This window comes from Haematobia irritans, chromosome 3, assembly GCF_050003625.1.
Source record: "Haematobia irritans isolate KBUSLIRL chromosome 3, ASM5000362v1, whole genome shotgun sequence".
Lineage (NCBI taxonomy): Eukaryota > Metazoa > Arthropoda > Insecta > Diptera > Muscidae > Haematobia > Haematobia irritans.
This window is the reverse complement of record NC_134399.1, coordinates 186,985,885-186,992,930: the sequence shown is the minus strand read 5'-3', so window position 1 is coordinate 186,992,930 and position 7,046 is coordinate 186,985,885. Positions and strand designations below refer to the sequence as shown.

At 29.7% G+C, this 7,046-nt stretch overlaps 1 long non-coding RNA gene across 1 annotated transcript; it reads right to left on the bottom strand.

The window, feature by feature from the left end:
• Positions 1-3,398: 3,398 nt before the first annotated feature.
• Positions 3,399-3,670, bottom strand: LOC142232077 (uncharacterized). Its single transcript, XR_012721010.1, has 2 exons — positions 3,554-3,670; positions 3,399-3,471 (listed from the first exon to the last, which is right to left on the bottom strand). It is a non-coding gene; the product is annotated as an uncharacterized LOC142232077 (long non-coding RNA).
• Between the last annotated feature and the right edge of the window lie 3,376 nt (positions 3,671-7,046).

Sequence of the window (7,046 nt, the reverse complement as noted above, 5' to 3'; positions counted from 1 at the left end):
AGATGACAAAAATACATCAACAAATTTCAGACGGGCATCGCTAAATCGTCTCAGAATTTAATTCTTATCCGATCGGTATACTAAAAGGTGGGTCTATGACTACTCCTTCTCGGCGTTACATACAAATGCACAGCTTATTATACCCTGTACCACAGTACACTGGTAGAAAAAGTTTCGTTAATACGATGAATTTCTACGTTGTATTAATGAAATTCTTCATTAAAAGTCAGCCAACGTAGCATTTCGTTATAACAACGTAATTTTACGTTATATTTACGAAACCCTTTATGGAGTACATTTCGTAGTATTAACGAATAATTACGTTGCTATTACGTTGCTTTTTAGTTGTATTAACGAATATTATTCGTTGTATGAATGAAATTTATTCATTGTATGGATGCAGCTTATACGTTGTATGAACGAAAATCATTCATTGTATGAACCCAGTTTTTTTCATTGTATGAATGAAAGGCGAACGTTGTATAAGTGAACACAAACGTTATATTAACGAAACCCAACCAATTAGTGCATTTGAGTGTAGTCATTGGTAGTGTATTATTTGTTGTTAAGATCTTTGAAATAGGATTTATATACTCGTACAGTAGGAAATAATATTTATCAAATTATGAATTAAGTAATTTAATAATCATATAGTGTGACTTTCACTTAAGAAAAAAAGCCTCTAAGACCAAAAAATGATAATCGTATCGCCGTGTCCATTTATCCAATTTATTTTTGCAACTAAGGTTCATTACGGGAATTGTTCCGCCTTCTTCATCTGAAAGTTCACTTCCCCGTGGCATTTTCACTAAAGATTAAAAATTTACACTAAATTTCTTGCGAATATACAAAAAACACCAATTTAACTCACCCACCATCTATGTTTATTATTCACAACGAAACTAAAGAGCCTGTGCACTCTTCAGCGAAAAGAACGTAAATGTTGTTAACCCTCTAATGCCCAATTTTTTGTTTTAAGTGATAAATTCATACAAGGTCAATTTTGGGGTGGAAATAACGAATTTAAAACACAATTTTTATTTTGACCAATACTTTACCCGATAGGGCAGAAAATTCGCTGCCCGCCAAAAGGCGGGGTTGGGCATTACGTAAAAAAATCATACAAAGTAAAATAATTATTTTAGTGAAAGGAATATTGTTTGTTATAAATTTATTGAAGGAAATTTTATTTTAGTAATACATATGAGATATAGTAATATATATGATATATTCTGCCGATGAAATTCAACTTTTTACAGAATTTGTTGTAATATATTAGTTACTGATATATACATTTTTAATGAAATTAAAGATACTTATATTAGCAATTAGAGTAACCAAAAACCATGTTCTTTGGATGAAATTCTGGATTTTAACGAATAATTATTTTTTATGAAATTCTAAAAAACATTTGTTAGTAGCGGAATTACAGAGGTTTATGTTGCAATTTTGTGCAGAAAGCCTGCGTTTCCGATTTGCAGCCAGGCATTTTACATGTCTTTTTCCCGGAACGATCTAAAAATTGACACCAGTGGTCAACTTTGTCGTAACGTACAGAATCCAGCGGCAAATAAGTTTTAAGAAAACATTTAGATGAGGTTGTTATAGTACACGTAGATTTATGTGATGGTCTACCCCGACCCCGAGGCTGCACAAAAGACACGCAACACAGAGACTCCGCGACTTAGGAGCGGAAATCTGGAAGAGGATATCTGTCCTTAATTTGGTTTACCCGGTGGTACACGCAAAAAAATAATTCTTTCCTCCCAAACGAAATTTTAGACAAACAAAGTTCGTTTCTCATTTGCTTTTCGTTGAAAGGAAGTGTATTTGGAAGAAAAGTATATACTTTTTGTGATAAACGTTTCTTCTTTTCCAGGATGTAAAAGCAATTTCATAAAGACTAACTCAAAATTTTTTTTTTCTGGCTAATTGCATTTTCCCTCACATCTTTCTCACTTCCACGAAGTTTTTTAGTTCTTAGCACCTTTTTCTGTAATACAAACAATGTAGAAGAAATTATACGATTTTATAAATTTTTAAATTTTTTTTACCTTTCGCCTGGACTGAGAATCGAACCGCGGACCATGCAATTTGTAAGGCAGCACACTATCCACTGAGCTACGTAGCTGTTATTGTCATCAATAGCTAATTATCCATATAAGTTATATTAATATAGCATAGCTTGCGGCGCCCACGAGCCGTTTAAACAAAGTTTATTTAACAGAAAAATACATTTAGTTTGGGACCGTGGAGCAGTGGTTGCTACGTCGGACTTGCATGCCAAGGGTCGTGGGTTCGATCCCTGCTTCGACCAAACTTTTTTTTTTTTTTTTTACATATATTCCAGATATGGTCGGAAGATTCCGAAAAAATTTTCAACATTACATTCTACTATATTAAATTTTTACTATGAACTGTAAAATGTGTCTTATTAAAAACCTAAAGTAAGAAAAGAACATTGTTTGATATAAACGAAATGGACTGTGTTGTTGATTCAAAAATAACTCTTTTTATTGAAAAAATAAAAATTGTGTAACAAACAAATTTTTTTGGTGATAAAAGTGTATACTTTTCGAAGCAATTCAAAAAACTCTAACAAAAGAAAAACGTTTTCGGTACACGTTTTCCAAACGTTTTTTTTCTTTGCGTGTAGGGATATAGGAATTAACCATTGACATATCTAAGACATGAAAAAATATTCTATTGGTCCATTTTCTTGTCTTCATTCGAATGTGATATCGACCAATTAGTCCATCCATTAAATCCACGCCGCCCATATGTTGATTATATTCTTTAATAATCATTGGACATTCAATTTCAATCCTTTCTTTTTTCGTCTGATACCATCGAACGGCTTTGGTCGGCTGGAGATTTGTGCCGTGTGATAAAATGTGTTGAGTTCCTACATATGTTGATATTAGACAAACAGTTTTTGTATCGCGCCATAAAACGTTTGATATATCAACACCAAAAGCTGTACCAACGAATTCTTCTGTATACCCACGATCAACCTTTTTTGCAATGAGTTCAACATCGGAGGACAATTTTATGTTAGGAACTCGATTTGCTCGAACAGTTCCCAGACTATAAATACCTCGACTCCGTAGGTAGACTAGCAAACCAAGCGATGTGTAAAAATTATCAAAGTATATAATATGGCCAACATTATTTGGAACGGTCTGGGATAGTATCACAACGACGTTTGATGCAGCACCGAGATCCGGCGTATTTTCTAGAGTGATATTATCTTCACTACACAGAAAAAAAGTCTCTTGTAAATTTAAGGACCATTTTAACTTTCACATAGTTCAACAAATTTACTGTAATATTTTCAATCATCTATTGTTATTTTTGGGCTTTTAAGGTCAGGTATTTTAATGCGAATAAAAGATTAATTTATTCCATTTTTGTCATCCAACGTTTCGCTGGGCGATTCCAGCTTCTTCAGGGATGGTATTTTTATTGAATCTGGCAATTTTATAATATAACAATTATTATTTTTAATTTTACATTATTATATCAACTGGTTAGTAAAAGGAAATACACTTACATTTAATCTTTCGTCAGGTTATTTTCTATTGCACTTATAAAGTTTTCTTATTCGCTAACATATGATATGAGACAAACACAAAACTTTATATAATTGCTGAAAATAATCAGATTTAAAACTAAATATAGTTCATAATATAGTTCATTTTTCGTAACCACAACGAAAATTAATTTAGCTATAGGAAAACTTATAAAAATTCAGTAAATGTTTTTTAGTTCACTAACTACAAAGTGGGAAGGATTTTTCCTTAAATAAATTTCCAACACAGTGGTTAATGCATCATTGATTCTATTATAAAAATACATGGGCAATATAAAAATCTTACTACGAAATGTGGACAATTTACTAAGAAAAAATTTTGTATGGAAAAAAATTTTTGTAGTAAAATTTAACTTAACGACATTACCGATTCGTACGATGGCTACCTACAGATTATTTCCCTTTTTATTATATGTTGGAGTGTTTTTCCTCACATTGAAAATTTTAGATAAAGTAGAATAAAAAGTAGTTAATATAATCCTTGACGGGTGTATATAATTTTTTAGAGATCCCTCATAGATTTGGTATATATTTTACCTTAACTTATAGATAGAATTCCAACAAATCAATAACAGTGCTACTGGAAAATGTGAGTGCATCATGTGAGGGAGTTTTTAGAGACATTTTGTGTATATCTCGTTTGATTGTTTGTGTTTGTTATTGCGTCATTTATGCTGTTGTTGGTTGTTTTGATTCTAGAGACAATGGAATGTTCCTTGTGTGTTGTTGGTATCTTTTGCGGTGAGAGTTGTTTTCGTGCAATAGCGAGATCAGAAAGGGATCGTGTGTGTGTGGAGTTGTTTTTCTTTACGGCAGGTATGTATCCTTTATGACTATTTGTGTCTTTGAGTTTTATTGTTGCATTCAGTTATGTTGATGCATTTATGAAGTGCACACGTGGATTAAATTTTGCAAAATTGTACGTGCGGTATTGGTGTTTATTAATGAAAATACATTTATTCGGAACATTTTAGAAACTGAGAAGTGAATGATGTGATGTTAGAGTAATCAAAAACGCTTTTTATTGATAAAAAACAAACAACAGATTAAGGAACTGTATATTTCTGTTAATAGTTTAAAATTAGTGCGGATTTTTAATTGATTTACATAAAAAATATACAACATGAGTGGTATTATACATCTGGATCACAGGTTGGAGATGCAACCATTTTTTTAATATATATTTTTTATGTTACAGCAATTCCTACAGGTGAGTACTAAATTCGAGTTTAGCCGCTAAAATTAAAAATAAATCACTAAGAAAAGTATAAAATTATACGTCTTCGATACAAATTTAAATATAACTTGATGGAAAATAGCCCAAACCAAGTTTTTTATAAAGATTATTTTTTTATAATGGATTATTAAAGAAAACTTATCATGAAAATTGCGATTTTAGCCTCTAAACTCGAACTTAATATACACATTAAATACTAAATGCTATACTGACAAGTGGAAATTATGTCTAATTTTATAATATTTTTTATTTCAAATATATTGTGAGAATAATTTCAAAAACGTCCATTAGTCCATGGATATGATTCCAATAATGTACCTACTGGATGGATTTTTCAATGTGGTAAGTTTTTCTACACAGAAAAAAAAGTGTCTCGTAAATTTAAGAAGATTTTTACAATAATTTATTACAAGAATTTTCCAGAATTTTAGTTCATTTTTCGTATCTTCAACGAAAATTAACTACTCGAAAGGAAATTTTACAAATTCTAAGTAGCAATCGTTTAGTTCATGGCCTACAAAATACGATGGAAATTTCCTTAAAAATTTTCTTAACTGGTAGTTAAAATTTCGTTTGTTATGCTATAAAACTACTTGTGAAATGTAAAGTATTTTCTAAATAATAAGTGCAATTTACTATAAGATTTTTTTGTATGAGAAAATATTTTTTTACGAAAAATGAACTTGAAAGTGGATAGCAATTTCTTACTGACAATTCTTATAGTTAATAATTGTTGGTAAAAAAATACCCAATGAAATATTTTTAGTTCACATGTAATTAAATTTATAGACATTTTCGTCAAAAATGGTAGATAACATTTCATGAAAATTTTGCAAATTTTAAGTTAAACGTTTCATCGTTCATAAACTGGTGTGCCTTTACGAATATTATTCTCAGAGTAAATTGTCAGCAGATGCGATGAACTAATGCATAGTACAGAGATCTTTATCGGCATAGTGGAATGTGATTAATGTAAAGATGATGTTACTTGAGTTTTGTTGTGTATACATGAGCGTGGGGTTGTTTTTATTTTGGTTCATTTAGTGGTTTGTGTGTGTGTGTGTTTGTTATTCTTGGATGGTTTATTGGCTGGGTGAGGTGTTGTTTTCAATAAAGGCACATGTGTTTTTGTTGTTGTATGAATGTTTTGGCTTTGCTTGGTTTTGTTTGGCATGCTTCAGTTGTATAGTTGGCGTTGACGTGGGCTGTTGCATCTTTTAATATGCAACAAGGGAATATAAAGGCATGGAATATTTTGGAATTTTGCGACATATATTGGTGTTTGTTTATTAAACCTTTTAAATGAAAGTTATTAATATTTTATCGGTAGTTTCGAGAAAAGTTATTAAGAATATTTAAGAAAATATGTTGAAATTGAAAGTGTATTGAAATTTTTATTATTCAATGTAAAAAATTAATATTCAATTCCAGATGAATTTGGAAAATTTTTGTTATATCTCAGCGTATAGTTTAGCCATAAATTGGTAAGTATTGTTTTTTTTTTTTTTAATATGGCTTTCTTTTAAAAATAATATTTTTTTATGTATATTATTATTTGTTAATTATTTTTTTTTTTTGGAAACCAGTTTAATGTTTTTCTTTGTTGTAAAAGTAATATTTAATTTCAGACCAACTCCAGATGGGTTCGAAAATAGAGAATTGGTAAGTTTTCTTTTAAAATTTGGCTTTCTTTCAACTAGAATATTTACGTTTTTATGACCTTTTTATCATCAAAATTATAGGTTTTTAATACCTTATTTTAGTATTTCTTTAATCAATTTTTTTGGAAACCAATGTAATATTTTAATGTAAAAAAACAAATATTTAATTTCAGAATAACCCCTTAAAAATTTGAAAAAAATGTTAGTACTCCTTTGCTTGTAATTTAATAGTGAATTGGTAAGGATTCTTTAACTTTCTTTTAACCAGAATATTTGTTTTTTTATGCATAATATTATTTTTTTCATTAGATTTTTTGGAAACCTATTTAATAATTTTATTTAATGTAGAAAATAAATATTTAATTTCAGAATAGCCCAAATAAATTTGGACAACTTTTTATATTTCCCCTCAGCGTACAATTTAATAGAGAATTGGTAAGTTTTATATTAAAACTCTGGCTTTCTTTCAACTAGAATATTTATTTTATTATATCCTTCACATCGATAACAACACAGTTTTATGAGTTTATATAGAATACTTCATTATTTCTCTAAT